Source organism: Schistocerca serialis, chromosome 6 (assembly GCF_023864345.2).
Source record: "Schistocerca serialis cubense isolate TAMUIC-IGC-003099 chromosome 6, iqSchSeri2.2, whole genome shotgun sequence".
Classification (NCBI taxonomy): domain Eukaryota; kingdom Metazoa; phylum Arthropoda; class Insecta; order Orthoptera; family Acrididae; genus Schistocerca; species Schistocerca serialis.
In genome coordinates, this window is record NC_064643.1 from 534199997 (window position 1) to 534221320 (window position 21324).

The 21324-nt window shown below is 41.3% G+C and overlaps 1 non-coding gene across 1 annotated transcript; it reads right to left on the reverse strand.

The window, feature by feature from the left end:
* Window positions 1-237: 237 nt before the first annotated feature.
* Trnat-ugu (transfer RNA threonine (anticodon UGU)) lies at window positions 238-312 on the reverse strand. Its single transcript has one exon. It is a non-coding gene; the product is annotated as a tRNA-Thr (tRNA).
* Between the last annotated feature and the right edge of the window lie 21012 nt (window positions 313-21324).

The following is a 21324-nucleotide window of genomic DNA, read 5'->3' on the forward strand; positions in this document are numbered from 1 at the left end:
ATACTGAAGTACTGCCTGAAAGAAGCTGCTTAAATATTCAGTCAGATTTTGATAAGATTTCAAAGTAGTGAAAATTTTGGCAACTTGCTTTAAATGTTCAGAAATATAAAATTATGCATTTCAAAAATGAAAAATGTAGTATCCTATGACTATAATATCAATGAAATTACAATGAAATCCAGACCATTAGCTGCTTACAGGCACTGACAAATATCATCAGGGACAGTTGAAAATGTGTGCCCTGACCGGGACTCGAACCCGGGATCTCCTGCTTACATGGCAGACACTCTATCCGACTGAGCCACCGAGGACACAGACACAGACTACATTTGCAGTGTCCGAAAGAACAGATACCAACTTTATATAAATAAGGCTTGCCTGCCAATGATCTTCAGCGCAGATGCACTACAAATGTAGTGTGTGGACAGTAAGTTGGAACTGTGGGTCTCGCAGGGAGCATGCCAGAGATAAGTCCCTGCAGTCGCACTATCCTCTGTGTCCTCGGTGGCTCAATCGGATAGTGTGTCTGCCATTTAAGCAGGAGGTCTCGGGTTCAAGTCCTGGTCAGTATACACATTTTCAACTGTCCCCATTGATATTTATCAATGCCTGTAAGCAGCTAATGGTCTGGATTTCATTGTAATTTTATTCTTTGAGAACTGCAAGACGACCAATGTTATCTGTTCTTTTGGACATGTGTGAAAGAACAGATACCATCTTCATATAATATCAATGTGTCACAGATGGAATCTGTTAGCTCATACAAATACCTGTGTGTAACACTTCGTAAGGATATAAAATGGAATGAGCACAGAGGCTCAGTCATGGGTAAGGTAGGTGGTAGACTTCGGTTTATTGGTAGAACGCTGGGGAAATGCAAACAGTCTACAGAGACGATTGCTCAAAATTCACTTGTGCGGTGCATCCTAGAATACTGCTCAACTGTGTGGGACCTGTACCCAGTAGGAATAACAGGGGATATTGAACCAATACAGAGAAGGGCAGCATGAATAGTCACACGTTTGTCTGATCAGTGGGAGAGTTTCACAGAGATGCTGAAGAAACTGAACTGGCAGCATCTTAAAGATATTGTGCTACTTCTTCCACTGGTCATTGATTTTTTTAGAATTGTTGATAGCCACTTAAGTCCCATGAAGAGTTACGCAGTTGAATAACTCAACCACAGCCCGACATCCTTGAGCAAGCATAGTACATTGGGGTACAAATGTTCCAGATATTTTCTGCCTGTGACTGTTTCACAACAAGAACTCTCCATATTACTCCACACAGCTCATCTTAAAGCTAAGTTTTTTTTTAAGTTCTCTTCATGGGTGGAAGAGTGGTTAAGTTGTGAGAACTTTGGCTATCTTCATGTTACATTTGCCATGAAGTGCGCAAGTAAAGTTCACCAAATGCATTTAACAGATTGACATGTTTGAGACCCTACACCCCCCCCCCCCCTCTCTCTCTCTCTCTCTCTCTCTCTCTCTCTCTCTCTCTCTCTCTCTCTCTCTCTCTCTCTCTCAGGAAGCATAATACAAGAATTTTGCACTTACCGAAAGAAAGAATTGCTGTGAAAGCTGTTTTTTCACAACAAAGCAAAAGTTTATGGCATTACCAATTTGAAATAAAATGTAATCAGGATAATAAGTTAACTGGGTGGTGGGAATAACCACAAACCGCAGAGAAATTTCTCGTTACATAATATTAAAGTATTGGTATTGCAATAGAAGTCCAGTTACATGCATAGTAAAGAACGACCAAAAGTCACACCTAGTGTGCTGCAGTATTTTGTTTGTGGCAGCATATTTTGTGTTATCAGCTTCTCTCTTCTGGTCATTATTCTGTCAGCACAGAAAATTGAATATTGATTCCATTTCTACTGCTATTTGTCATACATGACTCAGGGTCTCTGTTTATTTGCTGAATCTGCTTGTCCCAGTGATGCAGCTGGGGAAGATTATAATAGAAAGGAGAATACGATATAGCAGATATGGAAAACTAACATCTTTTCAGCTTATTATGTTTATCTATAGCAACTTAAACCAAAATTGTTTAGCAGATTATTATTAATGATAATTAAATGTTAATATAGTTTAGTTTTTATGGCTACTTATTCCTATTAATTAACAGCATGACATGTTTCACATATCTAAAAATTGTGCTCTATGATAAGCAATATAATGCCTGCATGAAATCACAGATATAAGTGAAGCTATCATGATGATATGACACAGACTCCACATTATCTTTCTTTTCACTGTAGGAATCTAACAATTTTGAAGACATTACTTTGTTACAAATTTCCATTCATGCTGATCATTTACCTTCCATGTCACAGCCTACGCTAAACAGAAACAAAGTGTTTCCTCAAAGGTAAAGACTAATGCATTGTGTATAATATTTTCTACTTTTAGTACTTTAAGACTATTTACAGTAGTTCTATCACATGTGAAAAGCAGTCAGTCACATGCATATGTCTGCATGAAAACTGCAATGATAAACACAAAGGGTGAGGGAAGGGAGGGGAGAAAGAGCGAAGGGATGAAGGAAAGAATGAGGAGACAGAGGAGGAGGAGGAGGAGGAGGAGGAGGAGAAAAAGAAGACATCAGTCAACAGAGTGTCTCCATGCTCTGATTCACAAGTCTGACCCTGGATACGATACAGAGCACACCACAAGGAAAATAATACTAAAACGTGAAGCACATGGCAAACATGTATACTTTTGGTATTGTTGATTTCACTTAATAAATACTTTACAATTAAAGAAGACCACTCACCAAAAAGCAAAAATGTTGAGTTGTCAATTAGGCACACACAAAAGAAAGAAAACTTGCTAGCTTTTGGATTTTTGGATTTTATCAGTTGACAAGCTAGAGTAAAATTCACCAAAACACACACACACACACACACACACACACACACACAGACAGAGGGGGACGGGGGGGGGGGGGGGGGGGGTGGCTAGCGTATCGGAGGGAGACTACCAGTTTGCTCACTTAATGTGAGTCAAATGTGATAATTCAGCAGAGGTTACATATCAGGAACAAAGCAGAAACTCCACCATTGTCACTGATCACACCTACTGCTGTTGATTGTTACCACTACAATCCCAACCAACAAGTACGTGATTACTATCAGCTCTTCAAAACATAAGCCTGTCGCCTGAAACCATCTCCTCCTTCACCCTGTCAGCTTCTTGCACCAAAATGTTGCTTTCAATTCAATTCAATTCAATTTTTATTATCACATAACATGCCTTATACAATCAAAGATTGTGATATAGGTGACTTGTCAGTTTTTACACTATATATAACAATACTAAAAATAGACAATAAACTAATAATATACATGGTGTAACATCTTCAAAGAGGTATTTTAATTACAATTATAATGCATTGTTACCATTCATGAAATCTTCTACACTATAGTAACATTTATCTTTCAGATATTTTTCCAGGTCTCTTTTGGTGCCTTTTATATTTGGGTCATCCATATCTTTCCATATTTTATTTACAAATTTCATGCCCATATAGTATGGGGTTTTTTCATATGATTTTAAACGGTGGGTAGGTAACATGTAGCTCATTCTATGTCTTGTATCATATTGATGCAAGAAGAAGTTGCCCTCAAAAAGTTGTGGGTTTCTTTTCGTGAAAGTGAGAGTTTCATAGATGTATATGCTTGGAATGCTCATTAGATCCAGTTTTACAAATAAAGGTTTGCAGTGTTGCTTTGGTTTTACTCCCATCATTGCTCGAATGATTCTTTTTTGTAGTCTAAAAGCTCTAAGTAAATTTGTTTTTTCAGACCCCCAGAAAATTATACTATACCTAATGACTGAAACAAAATATGCATTATATACAGTTTTTCTTACAGCTAAATCAGTAATACTATACAAGATATTCATAATATATACAAGGCTATTTAGTCGACCCAGTATGTTGTCCACATGGCAACTCCATAACAGGTTTTTATTGACTAACACGCCAAGGAATTTGACACAGTCTGCAGTCTCTAATTTTTTGTCCATATACCTTATTTCACTTATAGACTGTGCAGATTGTTTTGTGGTAAAATGAACAATTTCTGTTTTTGTAATATTTAATGTCAAGTTATTGTTTTTGACCCATGCCTCCACTTCCCCAAGTGTTTGTTCAATATGACTAATTAGGTCTACCTCATTTTTACAACAGACTACAGCTGTTGAGTCATCTGCATAGAGGATAGTATCAGACTGGACCTGACATGGCATATCATTAATATAATATAGAAAAAGCAGTGGCCCTAATATTGAGCCTCGTGGAACACCTAATTGAGTGTTTTTCCAGCCAGAGAGAAATTTCTTGCCATTGATGTTAATAAGTACTCTTTGTTTTCTGTTTGCCAAGTATGATGACATCCAGCTAAGAGATTTGCCTTGAAAACCATAGCGTGCCAATTTTTGGAGAAGCAGGTCATGATTTACTGTGTCGAAGGCTTTGGACAGGTCACAAAAGATGCCTGACACACACATTCTATCATCAAGACATCTGCTGACTTTTGTGACTAATTCATTTATTGCATGGATTGTGCTGCGGCCTTTTCTGAAACCATATTGATTGCCTAAGATAATGCTGTTAGATGAATTGTGATTTTCAATCTGATCACATGCAGCTCTTTCAAATATTTTTGAGAAAATTGGTAACAGTGAGATTGGCCTATAGTTGCCCAATTCATCTTGTTTGCCTTTTTTGTGTATGGGCCGAACTTCTGCATATTTTAATCGATCTGGAAAACATCCCTCATCAAATGATTGGTTGATTATGAAAGAGAGTGGATATGCAATACTGTGACGGACTATTTTTATTATTTCAGTGGGGACCTCATCCCACCCCGCAGATTTTGAATTTTTTAGGGACATTATGATTTTGATGACATCTGAGATGGAAACATGAGAAAACTTAAAACATGTGCAATTGCTATCTGTCATATTGGGCTTTGTATTTGGTGGTGAACAGTCACCAAATTTGTTACAGTTTATGAAAAAGTCATTGAATGATTCACAAATGACACTGGGTTCTGTAACAGCTCTACCATTTATCACTATTTTAGAAGGGCATTTTCTCTCTGCCTCACTGCCAACTTCACTTCTTATAACAGACCAAACAGCTTTTGATTTGTTTTTTGCATTTGAAATGAAGTCGTTATTTGCAGTACATTTTGCTAGTTTAACTATTTTGTCAAATTTTTTTTTTGTATGTGCTTACATACTTAAGAAATTGAGGGCTTCGATTTACTTTTGCCTCCATATGCAGTTTCCTCTTAGTAGCACTAGACACTCTAATTCCTTTTGTTACCCAGGATCTACTTTTTTGGGACCTGGTCCTCACTGTTACAAAAGGAAAGCATTCATTGAATATACCCAAGAATTCAGTTAAAAAGTTATTGTAATTGTCACTTGTGGAAGTGTGTTTGCTGACTGTCCACTTGGTTTGGCTTAGTTTTTTGCAAAATACTTCCACATTTTCTTGACTGAAATTCCTACATCTTTTTGTTGTGCAGACTGAATTTTGCTTCGGTAGTGAAACAAATAGTGCTTTATGGTCTGATACTCCTAAATCTAGAAGAAATTTTTCTTTTACATAATAATTATAACTACTTACAATATTGTCAATACATGTTGCAGAGCTTGCTGTAATTCTTGTATACTGATCGAAATTGAGATTTAGCCCATTTGTGGCTACCAGGTTCTTTAAGTGTGAAGAAAATTTGTCATCAGTCCTTACATCTATGTTGAAGTCAGCACATATAACCACTTTCTTGTACAGTTTCTCACATTTTAATTTATGTAGCAATGTATCAAACTTATCTAAAAATACAGAGCTTATATGGTACCCAGGGGTGCGATATATGCTGATAATTAGTGTGTTATACTCTTTAAGTTCTATACAACAACTTTCAAATGTGCCTTCTTCATTCAGATGGCTAAAATTCTGTCTGATATCATAGTATACCGTGGAAATAAACAATATGCAAGAACCTCCATACCCATTGGTCCTACAAAAGCTGGTAGCCAGTTTATAACCTGTAAGTTTATTTAGGAGACTGATATTTTCAGATTTTAGCCAATGTTCATTAAGGCATATTACTTTCACAGATTGTTTCATACTTTCTAGCAAAATTTCTATATCATAAAGCTTCCTGATCATTCCTTCAGACAGACCTCTTATGTTCAAGTGCATAACGAAATTACTACTGCATATATTATTAGGTAGAGGGTCTTTAAAACTAATTTGACTATAAAGTAACGGAACGTCCACCTGAGTGTTTACTACTTGTTCTGGATTCGTTGTATTGGGCCAAATTCGGATAGAACTGGCCCCCTTCATCAGTTTCCCTGTGTGTGAGCATCTGGATGACGAGTAGGTACAGTTTTCTTGACGATAATTTCAGTCTTTGCTGTATGTTCTGAGGCTGGTTCTGGCACCTTCTCATCTTCTGGACGTGATGTTCCTGTTTGAGCTGGCGCTGTGGCTGCGATTTTGAAATTGTTTTCTCGTTTATCCATTTCCTTGGTCGAAACTGGTTGCACAGCAATTGGTTTTCTTGCAACATCGTCGTCTTTTTGTATTAATTTCGCTAGCATTTTGCCAACGTATGACTTGCCAGCGTTATTATAATGTAGTCCATGTTTCGTAAACAAATCTCTTGCATCTGGAAGATCAAGAAATGTTACATTTTGTTGGGACTTGCATATTTTGTAGAATTGTCTGTTTACTTTTGCGAGCTCCAGATTTACGATGGAATTGTCTTGCAGGTCGTATCTGTGAGGCAAACTAGTAACTATGATGTTCGGAACTTTCAGATCAAGTAATGTAGTTTTTAAACACTGGGTCGCATGTTTACTCTCATTTCTGTATACATCATTACTTCCACCCATGATTACGACGGCATCATTCTTAGATAGCTCATTAAGTGAGTTGCTGCTCTTAATTATCTCAGTCAAAGGTGCACTGGGTTTCGTCATACCTGTTGCCGTGAATAACGTACTGTACTCATTTATTTTTTCGGCAATTTTCTTGGCGTGGCTATCACCAAGTACAAAGCCAGACTGTTGTCAGAGTCCACCCTGTCTAAATTTATGACTATTTCATTTACAGTGTCATCTATTAACCTGTCTATTTCCCAAAACATATTGTTTGTTTTGATGTATTCATCAAATTTCTCCCAGTCAGTTGCAGTCACAGATGCTTCTGCAGTCTTTGTCAATTGTTGCATCTTCTCTAAAGAAATGTATCATGTTCAGTTGTGCTCCCACACACTTCTTTTAATTTAAACCCAGGACATCTCTATGGCATTCAGTTCACACATATCATATATGTGGATAACCATAAAACTGAATGTGCATGACTTTCAATTAATTCGTCAAACTGATAGCTCTTTTTATGATTTTAAACTTTTGAATCAGCTCAGATAGTTTGAACTTCTTTATGTTTTCACTATGTGGTATACTGATATTTTGCAGGCAGTTAATTATACTGATTTAGATGGCATATTGTGAGGGCACTTTGTTTTCTTGCATACTATGATAAGGACCATTGTCAACGATTATAACAATACCTTTGAGTAGACTGAGGAGTAATTTTTCCTGCATCCATTTCTCTAAATCAATATGATCACCCCCACTAGCTTTTCCAGCTCTGTTGCACTGACAGTCCCACCCCTGAACCTCTCTCTTGTCCATTAAGCAGAAATTTCTTATGTCAAAATTATCACAGTGAGACTTGTATTGTTCAGGACTTGAATGTTTTTTTACGAGAGATATAAAGAAGAGATTTACCAACAGAAACACTCTCTTTCCCAGTTATTGATAACAGTTCTACCACTACAACTGAGAGCTCACAGACTACTTGATTTCACCACGTATTTAAAATTTCCTGCTCTGGCTTACTAATCACATGAGTTTACACGAGGGTTGGAACTTTAATAGTGGCAACTATTTATTTACAGCTCGTACAAAATAGATACTTGTTTCAAAGTTTTACTGACCTTCAAAGTAATCACCAACATCGTGTGTAACCCATTGCCAGCGATGTAGAAGTTGTAGGATACTGTTAGCAGTGCCATTTGTGTTGACAGTTCGAGCAGCGCAGTCTATTGCCCAATGAATTTGTAGCAGTTCTGAAGCGAATGCCACAAAGTGTTTCCTTCAGTTTAGAAATTGAGTTGAACTCACAAGGGCTTAAGTCAGGGGAATACAGTAGGTGGTATAGCACTTAGCAGCCCCATCAGTCAAACAAATCAGTAACAGCTCGCACTGTACGTGCTTGAGCATTGTCTTGCAAAATGATGGTCAGGTCCTGCAGAAAGTGTCATCACTTCTGTCTCTAAGCTAGCCATAGGTTGTGTTCGAAAAATGAGCAGCATAGGGACAGAAGTGATGACCCTTTCTGCAGGACCTGATCATCATTTTGCAGGACAATCCTTAAGCACGTACAGTGCGAGCTGTTACTGATTTGTTTGACTGATGGGACTGCTACATGCTATACCACCTACTGCACTCCCCTGACTTAATCCCTTGTAAGTTCAACTCAATTTCTAAACTGATGGAAACACTTCATGACATTCGTTTCAGAAGTGCTACAAATTCGTCAGGCAACAGACTGCGCTGCTCGAACTGTCAACACAACTGTCACTGCTAAGAGTATCCTTCCACATCACTGGCAATGGGTTATACACAATGCTGGTGACTACTTTGAAGGTCAGTAAAACTTTGAAACACGTATCTTTTTTGTATGGGCTGTGAATAAACAGTTGCCACTATTAAAGTTCCAACCCTCATATTATTTCTTATTATTTTCCTGCTCTCACTATGAAACTTCCTTCCTCTTTCTGCATTCTGAAGATGTAAGAGGGATGGAAGAATTAAATTCAGTGATTACTATTTCACCAGTTGCTGAATCAAGCACTTTACTTTGTAAATGAGAAACAACAATGAAATAAATAACTAGAAAATATAACATAATATGAAAGAAAACTGAAGGGCTTACATAACAAACAGTGAAATAGGATACAGCAACACAAACAGGGCAAGAGAAGCACAAAGATACAAAAGATGAACAAGTCTGACAAACAAAGTTGGGGGGGGGGGGGGGGCGAAGAAGAGTAAAAGAGCAGGTACGGTGGGCTGGACCACAAGCCCAGACAGCTGCAGCCCAGTCTGGGCAGAGAAGGCAAAGTGTTCTGTCAACTCCTCAGTGGCCCCCCCTCGAGTTGAGTGGTAAAAGTCTCCTTCATGAGTAAATTGTAAAACTAAGTCAGTTCCTGAGGCACTGTCTCCTAATACCAGAGGTAGCGAGTCAGGGAGATTAAAAGCCTAGTTAGTTTGGGACAGTCCATCAAAATGTGGACTGTCATGAAACAGGAAGCACAACAACAGTGGTGTGGGTCCTCACAATGGAGATGACCACGAGTCAGCCAGCCCGGGGTCCAGATGAATGTCACTGAGTGTCCACATTGTTCAAGTGCATACAGGGAACCCTGGATAGCAATGACCAAGGGATGGTGAAGGTAACACTGATCGAGAAATTGCAAATTGCTCAAGAAATTGCTGCATATGAGAAAGGTTGATATGCAACTGACAAAGGACGGTAGAGTCCTTGCTAGAGGCCTGCATGGAGGTCTTCCATGGATTCATAGATTCTTTTATCACCTGCAGTTTGTCTAGTGAAGTCAGAGTGAGCCATCCCATATTCCAGATTCTGAAACCTTGATGGCTTAATATTGATCGGAGGTCTGTTTCCAGAATATTGATCACAAGAATAGGTTTACTGAAAGCTAGTTTGGCCAGGCTATCAGCAAGTTCATTTCCCAGGATCCCAACATAGCCTGGGGTCCATGTGAATGGCACTGATTGTTCAAGTGCATACAGGGAACTCTGGATAGCAGTGACCGTGGGATGGTGAGGGTAACACTGGTCGAGAGTTTGTAGACTGCTCAAGAAGTTGCTGCAGATTGGAAAGGACCCACCGGTGAAGGAATGGATATGCCGTAGAGCATGAGAGATGGCTACCACATCTGCAGTGAAGACACTAAAGCAATCCAGCAAGGAGTACAGTTCAGTATGTCCCGTGTGAGTATAAGACCAGCAACCATTGAGCCATTATTATAGACTACTTCTGAACCCTGGGATGTTCCAAGGATGGAGAAAAATTGGTGACAGAGGGCTTTGGGAGGAATCTAGACTTTTGGGCCTTGTGATAGGTAAGGACAAAGCTGTGGTCGATGAATGCATCACGGAGGTGTACATGAGTGGGTCTGGAGGACAGGTGCAAGAGGAAACAACTGGAGTTTAGAGAGGAGGGACCGGATGCGGATTGCAATAGTAATCCCTGATATGGGCTGACATTGTGGTAGATGGATTTCCCTGTTTGGAAAGAGGAGATGGTAGTTCGGATGCTTAAGACTGGAAACACAGATAGCATAATTGACAAGCTGTTGTTAGCACCTGGTCTGCAATGGAGGGCCCAAGCCTTCTCGACTAAGCTGATCACAGGGCTAGTTCAAAAGGCTCCTGTCGAACAACGCGGTGGTGTATTGGATCCAGCATATGCAGTGCTGAGGGGGGTGTCGAACCATATGCCAGACTCTCATAATCAAGAAGGGGTTGTAGCTTTGTAAAGCTGTAGAAGGATAGTGCGATCTGCAACTCAGCTGGTGCTACTCAGGCAGCGAAGTGTATTAAGATGCCGCCAGCACTTTTGCTTAAGCTGGCAAAAATGGGGAAGCCATATCAACTGAGAATCAAAGACCAGTCATAGAAAGTGGTAAGTCTCCACCACATTGCATAGTTGGTTATCAAGGTACAGTTCTGGTCAACGTGCATGACACAAGTCATGGCAGCTGAAAACTGAAACCCATGAGTGAGGGCCCATGGCTGCACTTTTCATATATTGCCTATTGCCTTGCAGTCGATGTTCAGTGATACTCACACTATAGCAGCAATAGCAGAGGCAAAAGTCATCAGCACGTGAGGTGGGTGATACTGAGGACCCCACAGCTGCTACTAGGCCACTGAGGGTTACTAGAAAGAGAGGGACGCTCGGTACAGATCCTTGCAGGACCCCATTCTCATGGATGTGGGGGAAGGGGGGGGGGGGGGGGGGGGGTACTGTGGAAAGCACCAACTCTAATCCGGAAAGTATGGTGAGACAGGAAATTCTGGATAAAAATCAGGAGAGGACCCCAGAAACCCCATTCATGTAAGGTGGTGAGGATCTGGCATTGCCATGTGGTGTCATAAGCCTTTTGTAAGTTGAATAAGATGGCTATACGGTGTTGACTTTGGGTAAAAGCTGTCTGAATGGCAGACTCCATGTAAGCCAGATTATCAGCAGCAGAACGGCCTTGGCAAAAACCACCCTGGGATGGAGCCAGAAGACCCTGAGACTCAATGAGCCAACACAGTCACTGGTTCACCATGCATTCAAGCAACTTACAGGGAACTTTGGCGAGACTAATTGGAAGATAACAGTCCATCTCTAGAGTGTGCTTATCTGGTTTCAGTACTGGGACGATGATGGGTTCTTGCTATTGTGATGGGAACTCGCCCTCACTCCAGATGCGGTTAAAGATGGCAAGTAGACGATAAAATGAAATGTCATGTGGCTAGGGCCTCCCATTGGGTAGACCAGTCACCTGGTGCAAGCCTTTTTAGTTGATGCCACTTCGGCAATTTGCATGTCGATGGGGATGAGATGATGATGAGAACAATACAGCACCCAGACCCTGAGCGGAGAAAATCTCCAAACCAGCCGGGAATCGACTCAGGCCCCTTGGCATGGCAGTCTGTCGCACTGACCACCCAGCTATCGGGGCAGACAAGGATATGATGTTGACAATCCATTGATAGGTGCCTTATTGTTTGGTTGTGGTCGTGTTCTGGCCCTGGGGGCTGTAAAAGGGCAGTGGGCTAGGGCACTGACAAATTACCCCTCGCTAAAAGAAATTCCCCCTCACTGAAAGGAGCATCGTATGGCTCCGGGTAGCTTATAGTAAAAGATAACTGCTTTCGCTCCACCCGTTGTTTTAGGACACGAAAAGTAGGTTGATAATTCTCAGATGCAGAAGCTTGAGCATAATGCAGGGAAAAATGTTTGGTGATGGTGTCTGTGTCAGTGTAGACAGTGCCATTCAAGGTAATACACCTGCAGCTGTCTGGTATCTGTAGAGGTGTGTGATCTTTGTCCAAACCTGTGAAGGGAAGGAACATGGTCTGATGGTTGAAATGTGCCATTCCCAACATTGTTGTTTCCATTGTTTTAGTAGGAGGTGGATTCAGGCATGGATCCCTTTAAAGGCAATGAGATGCCCCATCGATGGGTGCCATTTATGGCACTGGAGCTGGAGGCCCTGCCTACAATCTCTGATGGCCTCTGTAATTTCTGATGACCACCAAGGTACTGTCTTCCGTCAGGGCGGGCCCGAGGAAAAGGGGGACAACAAATCAGGTGCTGAAAAAATCATCATAGGTGTATTCTGGACTGCCTCATTGATATCTTCTTGCAGCGGGCAGCCAAGCGCGACAGCACCCCTATCAACACTGTTGAGAACCCATCTCGGCAGGCATTTATGGAAATGATTCAGAGGGAGGGACAGGAAGATCAGGAAGTGGTCACTACCACATAGGTCATTGTGGTCTCTCAGTGAATAAATAGGAGAAGACAAGGGCTGCAAATGGAAAAGTCGATGGGCGAGAAAGTTCTATGCGCCGCACTGAAGTGTGTGGGGGTACCAGTATTCAAGATGCAAAGGTCAGGTTGTGCCAGTAAGTTTTTGAGATCTTTACCACGGCCAGTTAATAGTGGTTCCAACCCACAAAGGGTTATGAGCATTGAAGTCACCCATGATTAGGAAAGGTGGGGGAGCTGAGAAACCAATGCGAACAATATTTTCTGAGACTCTTCACCATCGGGAGGGAGGTAAACATTGCAGATGGTGGTATCCTGAAACGACCTTAACTGGACAGTCTGCCTCTAAAAAGTATATTAAGAGGCAAAAGTTGGCTATTCATAGTGCCCAGAACATATGCGCAAACTCTGCCCAACACCCCATCATAGGTAGTGCAATTCTTATAACATCCCCAGTATCCAAGAAGGGCCAGGGTTGGTGTTGTTGGAAACCAAGTGCCCTAAAGGACAACACAGAAGGCAGGAGAAGTGCTTAAAAGATGTCCTAGTTCAGCCACATGTTGGAAGAAACCGCAGTAGTTCCAAATAATGTTGTTGTTGTACTGTGAGGCCATGAACGGACCAAGGAGGCAGGTTACACCTTAGGGTCACCTGTTGTCACTGGTTGAGGTGCTACGGCATCAATACACATAGGTTCTGGGTTCCATTGTGGTGTGCAAACCGGGACCTCATGGGCTACTGGAATCTCTGCCTTGGCCACAGGAATGGTACTGGGAGGATCTGGTGGGGTTGGGGCCACAAGAATGTCCTTCTGATTGAAGGACTTTCTCTTTTCTTTCCTCTGCTTAGAGGATTTTGATAATTGTAAGGGCTTCTCTGAATCATTTTCAGGTAAAGATGATGATTGCAAAGCCTCGCAATCAACACCCTGTGGCTCCTTCAGCCACTAGCTGGTGTCCAGTTGTAGACCAGCAGAAACCTTGGAAGAAAGTGTCCTGAGGGACCACTTCTTGGTGAGAGATGCCAGAAGAATATAGTTTGTCTCTGACTGAAAGATGGGGATCAATGTCCCTGGTGGTTGGGAAGCCATGAATCCCAAAGTAGGTGAGGGAGAAGCAACAGGAAGGGAGGTCCCAACCACCAGGAGGGCAGGCATGGTTGATTGACCCTGAAGGCCTACTGTAGGAGCTGTAACAGGTGGGAGTATCCTCACCAAAGGCAGCAACATTGTCATAGCTCTTGATAGGTTAGTTTGTCCAGAGACTTAGAGACTTGTATTCTTGTAATTTCTTCTCTCTCTGGAAAACAGTGCAGTCTGGTGAGCAGGTAGAATAGTCCTTTTCGTGACTCAGATTGGGGGTGGGGGGGTGGGGTGGGGGAGGGTCATAAGGACTGTTTGAATGCAGTGCTCATTCACAGTCTCTATAGATGGGGCTAGTGTTGCAACGCAAAAACATGTGCCCTCAATTTCAAGCACTTGCAGCATTGCATAGAGGAAGGAATATACAGTTTCACATCACATTGGTATCCCATCACCATGATCTTTTCAGGCAATGAATCACCATCAAAGACCAAGATGAAGACACCAGTAGTGACCCTATTGTACTTTAGCCCCCTATGTACATGACCGACAAACTGTGCACCCCATCACTTCAAGCTGATGCATAGCTCATCATCAGATTGCAAGAGCAGGTCTTGGTGGAAAATATTGCCCTGAACCCAGTCACTTGTACACCACACAGCCTGTTACAAGCAAGCAGTGCCCAAGACAGGGCAGGCATGATGTTTTGATCAAATTTAACACACTTTTCATTTTAGAGATGGCTGCAACTTTCCCAAAATTGTGTTCTAAGTTCTTCACCAACGGTATGGGCTTTGTGGCCAAGGAGGAGTCCCGAATCAGGTCTTGTGCAAATTAAGTATTTAGGGAGTGGGGGGGGGGGGGGGTATTTTTCTGCTTGCCGCTTAACCCCATGTTCCTCTCACAGTGTAGCACATCTCTCTGCATTAAAAGAGGGCTTTCCTTCTATAGAAACTGCTGGGGCCGTATGGCCACCAGCGGGAGATAACTCATCCACTTTGTTTGCGGCTCATCCACCACAGTGCTACCCACTACGAATGGGGCTCTCAGCACAGATGCCACTCAGCCTCAGCAACAGCTACCTGGCCAGTAATCCATTGCTCCGAGTCCTTGTGCCCCAATCATGATGGGCACATACTCCTTGGTGTACATGTAGAGTTTTATCACAGGTACCAATAGTGTGATCCTTGCATGATTGGGGGGCTACCACCAAGCAGGTTGGTAAGCATGGAGGACCATGACTTCATTGCTTGTACTGCTCATGACACACTGTGTTACATGCAGAAAAAGTTAGATACCTTACCGATGTTCGATATGTGACGAAAGACTACCATACCGAACACTTTGTAGGTGTTTTTGTTACCTCTCTGTAGTTAACACATACTTTTAGGCTATAATGTCAGAGGCGCCGATAAAGAACACTATTTGTCAGAAGCAACAAAATATCTTGATTACCTACCGTCAATGTTCAATTCTTCAAATTACTCAACTGAGTTTCTGTCCCTTGGATTTAATATACACAACCTATGCTATAACAGTAATTACGTGAAATATTTGGTTCTTTATAGGAAGAAGTACAGGGTGCGGCACATAAAAATGGCCCGTAAAGTCAACACATGAACATAAACTGAAATGTAATGTACTGAATATGATTACTCACCTTCACAGTACTTGCTGAAAGTGTCCTCCACTCATTTCAGCACACATGTGAACACACTTGAAGAGACTCATATATACCCTTGTAAGTTCTTGTGTTGTGATGCTTTTGATGACATCCTGGATCCTGGTCTTGAGTTATCCTATTGTGTGTGGATTTTTTTCATATACTTTTCCCTCTAAAAATCCCCACAAATAAAAGTCACAACTGTACAAGTCTCATGGCTGAGGAGGCCACATGCCTTTGCTGATTACCCTCTCTGGTGTAAACATCTCATGCACACAGGACAACAATGCAGCTGATGTGTGGCATGTTGCACCATTCAGCTGAAATAAACATAACAGTTGCTCCTCTTGCGTCAAGTTTGAATACAACTCCTCCAGGCTTCTCAATTACACGTCACTGTTCACTCTCATCTCAAAGAATATGGACCCCATAACACATGTGGCAGAAATGCCACATCAAACACCAATCTTCTCATTATGAAGGGTACATGGTGGATTGCATGTTGGATTTTCTGTCGACCAATATCGGTTGTTTTGAGAGTTTGTGTATCCAGACAGGTGGAACCACGCCTCATCACTCAAGATGAGCCTTGGTGAGTCCACGACACTACTGACAACTTTTCTCAACAGCCGTGAACAGAAATGCACTCTCTTCTGCAGGTCAGGCTCCTTCAGTTCTTGCACAACACTTATCTGGTAAGGTTTTAACTAAAGTCCCCTTAAAACATGTCTGCAACTTCTCTCATTTGCATGAACCTGTTGACTCAGTCTCCTGGGTGACTTATAAGGACTTCTCGTCATTATATCCTGCACCTGCCTCTTTAATTCAGGTGTGTAAGCAGGTGGTGGTCTGTTCCTCGGAGCATTTTGAATCGATTCTGTAAGCCACCATTTTTCAGTCAATTCCTGCATGGTGCTTTTTGCAGGAACAGAACATCCTGGAAGTTTCTCCTGAAACAAATTCTTTCTTTCCACCAAAGATCCAGTGCAAATGAATGCTTCAACAATGGCAACACACTCAGGTAACAAATATGGAATTATCACACATTCACACTAACCCGGCTTCACACAACAAGGCCTTTTTCTCAACTGGTTTCATTGGCTGTAGGTGCAGCTGCCTTAGATAACAAAAAAGTTCCACACAGTGTCAGTACCCATAGGAAATGGTTAGTTTGTGTGTGACTGTTTTTTCGGCATTTCTCGTTTTCCATTATTATTGACACGTGTGCTTACACTGGAACATTATTGTTGCTTACGACGGGCCAGTTTCATGTGCCACACCCTCTATCTTGAGTAGCCGGATTACATTATCCATCAAGTTGACAGAATCAGAAGTAAAATAAAAGAGTTAGGAAGTACAGTAAATATAAAAGATACTACAGACCAATGCCAGATAAACAGAATGATTAGACATTTGAGGCTTAGTTCACAGAACAGGTAATTCACAGGAGTACAACTTGATTCATGGTGAGAAAAGGAGTTGACAAATTTTAAGTAATTTAGGTGGTGATACTACTTACGAAATCATGCAATGAAGAAATGTGGGGTAATCTTGAAGCACACCATGTGGCAGCTTAAGTCATTGAAAACAGGCATAATTAATATAAGAACCACAAAAGAGGAGTCCACAAATTAAGTCACTGGATCAACTGCACAATTAACACAACAATTTTGAATGAGGTGATAAACTGCATAAATCCACAAAAGGAACAAACTCTGTGCCTCTCAGGGACCAGTCTTTTCCTGAATAAGAAAGCAAACATATGGTTTTGCTTGGGTTCCAAAATACAACATCTCGTAATATTCGACTATTTAACATTAATATTGCTGGTTAAGCTATTCAAGAAAAATCATTGTTGACTGTTGAATCCTCTTGAAATTTTTATTATGATCTGCAAAATACAAAGGATACTAGCTATATTCTGCAATACAATATAATATAATTTCCTTTTTAAATAATTTTTTACTGTATTCAACACCCCTCTTAATTCTTCCAAATTACTCACCAATCCCTTTCTCCCACATATGGCCATGCTCATTGTCACACCTGCAGAAGCTTAATGCACTTTCAAGACCTTTCTACAGTATTTGCTTTTATACACACACCAAAAAAAGTTTTGCATCACCTCAGTCCTGAGAGTTCTGGACCTGTACATAAAATTGGAATAGAGGTCAACATAAACATCATTTCCATACTTTTTATTGCTCATGAAAACCACACATTGTATGTAGCACCATCATACTGCGAGACCATCAGAGGTGGTGGTCCAGATTGCTGTACACACCGGTACCTCTAATACCCAGTAGCACGTCCTCTTGCATTGATGCACACCTGTATTCATCGTGTCGTACTATCCACAAGTTCATCATGGCACTATTGGTCCAGATTGTACCACTCCTCAATGGCGATTTGGCGCAGATCCCTCAGAGTGGTTGGTAGGTTACGTCGTCCATAAATAGTACTTTTCAGTCTATCCCAGGCATGTGCAATAGGGTTTATGTCTAGAGCACATGCTGGCCACTTTAGGAAGTCATTCACAAGATGTGCATGATGGCGGCATGAATTGTCGTCCATGAAGACGAATGCCTCACCAATATGCTGCTGATATGGTTGCACTATCAGTCGGAGGATGGCATTCACGTATCATACAGTCGTTACAGCACCTTCCATGACCACCAGCAGCATACGTCAGCCCCACATAATGCCACTCCAAAACAGCAGGGAACCTCCACCTTGCTGCACTTGCTGGACAGTGCGTCTAAGGCATTCAGCCTGGCCAGGATGCCTCCAAACACATCTCCGACGATTGTCCGGTTGAAGGTATATGCGACACTCATTGGTGAAGAGAACGTGGTGCCAATCCTGAGCGGTCCATTCAGCATGTTGTTGGGACCATCTGTACTGCGCTGCTTGGTGTCGTGGTTGCAAAGATGGACCTCACACCTCGGACGTTGGGAGTGAAGTTGCGCATCATGCAGCCTATTGCGCACAGTAACACCACATCCTGTGGCTGCACGAAAAACATTATTCAACATGGTGGTGTTGCTGTCAGGGTTCCTCCAAGCCATAATCCATATCCATATCTACATCGACATGGATACTCTGCAAATCACATTTAAGTGCCTGCCAGAGGGTTCATCAAACCACTTTCACAATTCTCTATTATTCCAATCTCTTATAGCGCGCGGAAAGAATTAACACCTATATCTTTCTGTACGAGCTCTGATTTCCTTTATTTTATCGTGGTGATCATTCCTCCCATGTAGGTCAGTGCTAACAAAATATTTTTGCATTCGGAGGAGAAAGTTGGTGATTGGAATTTCATGAGAAGATTCCGTCGCAAGGAAAAACGCCTTTCTTTTAACAATTTCCAACCCAAATCCTGTATCATTTCTGTGATGCTCTCTCCCATATTTTGCAATAATACAAAACGTGCTGCCTTCCTTTGAACTTTTTCGATGTACCTCGTCAGTCCTATCTGGTAAGGATCCCACACTGCGCAGCAGTATTCTAAAAGAGGACGGACAAACGTAGTGTAGGCAGTCTCCTTAGTAGGTCTGTTACATTTTCTAAGCATCCTGCCAATGAAACGCAGTCTTTGGTTGGCCTTCCCCACAATATTTTCTGTGTGTTCCTTCCAATTTAAGTTGTTCGTAATTGTAATACATAGGTATTTAGTTGAATTTACGGCTTTTAGATTAGACTGATTTATTGTGTAACCGAAGTTAAACAAGTTCCTTTTAGCACTCATGTGGATGACCTCACACTTTTCATTATTTAGGGTCAACTGCCAGTCAGGCAGCAGTAGCTGACCGAGACAGACACAGAAACAGGGAAGTAAACTGCTTTTGTGACATTTAAGATTTCCTAACCAGGAGCGAATTTTAGGTAGCAGACATGCACTGCAGTAGTAGTCCTTAGGCCCCCGAGCGATGCATGTCATCGACATTTCCTGTCTCTCTGTATCTCCTCCATGTCCGAACAACATCGCTTTGGTTCACTCCAAAATACCTGGACACTTCCCTTGTTGAGAGCCCTTCCTGGCACAAAGTAACAACACGGACGCGATCGAACCGCGGTATTGGCCGTCTAGGCATGGTTGCACTACAGACGACATGAGATGTGTACCTAATGCCTGGTGGAATGACTGGAACTGATCGGCTGTTGGACTCCCTCCATCTAACAGGTGCTGCTCATGCTTGGTTGTTTACATCTTTGGGCGGGTTTAGTGACATCTCTGAACAGTCAAAGGGACTGTGTCTGTGATACAATATGCACAGTCAATGTCTGTCTGCACGAGTTCTGGGAACCGAGGTGATGCAAAACTTTTTATGACACAGAAGCCACTGAGACCAGAGTCAGTAAAAGCTGTGGAGAGTTGTAGTGACGAATGAACTTTCATGCCATAATCTTACATGGATGGTTTTAGATACTTCTGTGAGTTGCAGCAGACATTACCTGATTTTCCACAATACAGCGATTGGTTTTCAAAGAAGAACATCACTTGTTTTAATATTCCCATTATAATGGAATTAACAGCTACCTCTGTCTTTTTGAAAGCTCAGTATTTACTGATAGTGCACACTTTACTTAAAACATCACATTTTGTTTAATATTTATTCTGTCTTCTCAACTGTAGAAGAAAATTATTATCAGGTTATTCAGACTATTAAAGCCATTCAAAAACCACTTGTTTCTGAGTATTTCATTTCAATATGAGGTACAATGTGACATCTCATTCTTTATCATGGAATGTGGCATCTGTCAATAAAATAGTTTCCTCCCTTTAATGCAGCTTCATGATGTAGTGCAATCAGTAGTTACAGATGATTCCAAGAACTCCTCTTTTAGGGATATGACACATTAGTTTTCAAGAATGTTTCCCTACTGCAACAACACTCACTTCAATGACTGATGAAAGGGTTCAACATTAGTGGGAGCATTCTGAACACTGAAATTATTCTTCTAAGTCACTCAGAAACATATGAATACTGTACAGAAATATGAGTGGTCTTCTCCAAGCAAAGGAAAGTTACTCAAAAAATGGGCTCACTAACAGCCTCAAACCACAGCACAAATTGTGAGTCTCTCTTTTCCCCCCTCAGTTTCACATCCCTTGACGCTAACTGATCAATAGCTGTGTGGAAATTGACAAGAGTAGTTGGACCTTTCAGCTACAATGCACATTGATTCAAAATTAAACTGGGAGGAACATATATATTAGCCATATCTGCAAGAGAATAGCAAGAGTGTGTTATCTCATCTGGAGACTGACAGATGTAGTCACTAATGAGTATCTAAAGGTGGTATATTTTTGCCTGTTTCGATCACACATTTCCTAAGGCATACTGTTATGGGGACATTCTTGCTTTGTCAGTGAAATTCTGAAAATTTTAAAAAAAGTTATCAGAATAATGAGCAAAGTTAAGCCCGAGGAACACTGCTGCCCCCTCTTTATCAAGCATATGATATTAACTGTTGTGAATCTATATATCTACACAGCACTGCTTTATGTCAAAAGCAACTTAAATGAGTTCGAGACCTGAGAGAACATACATCCCCTCAACACCAGAGGCAAACTGGACTTCGACATACCCAGACACAGACTCACAAAGACGGCAAACTTAAACAAAATAATGAGTTTAAAACTTTTCAATAAACTTCCAGCATCTGCTCAGTCACTGAGCAGTAATATTTTCAAACGTAAGATTTATGACTGGTTACTCAAACACCCATTTTATAAGATAACAGAATTTATGAAATAATCATTGACATTAGTATATAAGAATATTCCTAAAAGAAGTGGAATTAAATTGTAAAAACTTTACTGTAAAGTTATTGTTAATTGTATATTTAATGTTCAGACCTATTCCGCTGTAAGTGGTCAATGGTGAATAAGCTGAATACT